We start from the raw sequence: 865 nt of genomic DNA, 5'->3' as shown, positions 1-865 counted from the left end.
TCTGAGAACATTTTGTACCACCGATAAACGTTGTTTCGATCCAAGGTAGCTTCACCATATGCCACAGTCAACATTCGGAATGCGTCCGCGCACTTCATTTTGTTTTTCACACAAAATTTGATACAGATTCTTTGATCCATTTTTTGGAATAGGCAAAAATCAAAAACGAGCCAAAACACGTGCAAGCAAAGCAGCTGTCAAAAATTAACTGAACATTCAAAATGGCCGAACTTGTCGGCATAAGTGAGAGACATGAGTACCAACATAACGCCACAAAAAATCGAAAATCGAATATACGTAACCCGCGGAAATTCAAAATTCGCGATACTTTTTGAACACACCTCGTATCATTCATAATTCACTCAAGGAGAATTTTCCTGTTGCGTATCCTATTCTTATAATTTTTTTATTGGGCTCATAACAAATATAAACCATCTATTAGATGAATCCATATTACAGATAAAATATTATTATCCAAAAGAATTATTTTTTATATTATTTTTTGTTACACTATAATTATAACTGTTTTAGTAGAAAGATGAAAGGCCAGATCCATATAGGCCAGATCCAGATACGTTGCCTCTTTTATCTATAATATATCTTTCTGTTACACAATTTCTGTTATGAGCCCAGTAAAAAAAAAATACGACAATGGGATAATATGCGACGGAGCAATTCTCCTTGAGTAAAATATCCTCCCCGAACAAGCATTGAGGTATGTTATAACACTACAAAATGCGTGATATCGTTACAAAATTGACTTTTAAAAAAAAGGTAAAAAAGGGTGTCAAGTGTAACCGCGCTTCTTGAAAAAAAAACTTGTATCCAAATTAAATCTGTCTCTTATACACATCTCTGAGCGGGC

General features: G+C 34.2%; 1 protein-coding gene across 5 annotated transcripts in view; it reads left to right on the top strand.

The window, feature by feature from the left end:
- LOC105449936 (SEC23-interacting protein) overlaps nt 1-865 on the top strand; it is an 18328-nt gene that overhangs the window by 15220 nt on the left and 2243 nt on the right. The window lies entirely within an intron of this gene.

Source organism: Wasmannia auropunctata, unplaced genomic scaffold (genome assembly GCF_000956235.1).
Source record: "Wasmannia auropunctata unplaced genomic scaffold, wasmannia.A_1.0 LD336071.1, whole genome shotgun sequence".
Taxonomy (NCBI): Eukaryota; Metazoa; Arthropoda; class Insecta; order Hymenoptera; family Formicidae; genus Wasmannia; species Wasmannia auropunctata.
The sequence above is the reverse complement of the archived record's forward strand: the minus strand, read 5'-3'. Positions and strand labels throughout refer to the sequence as shown.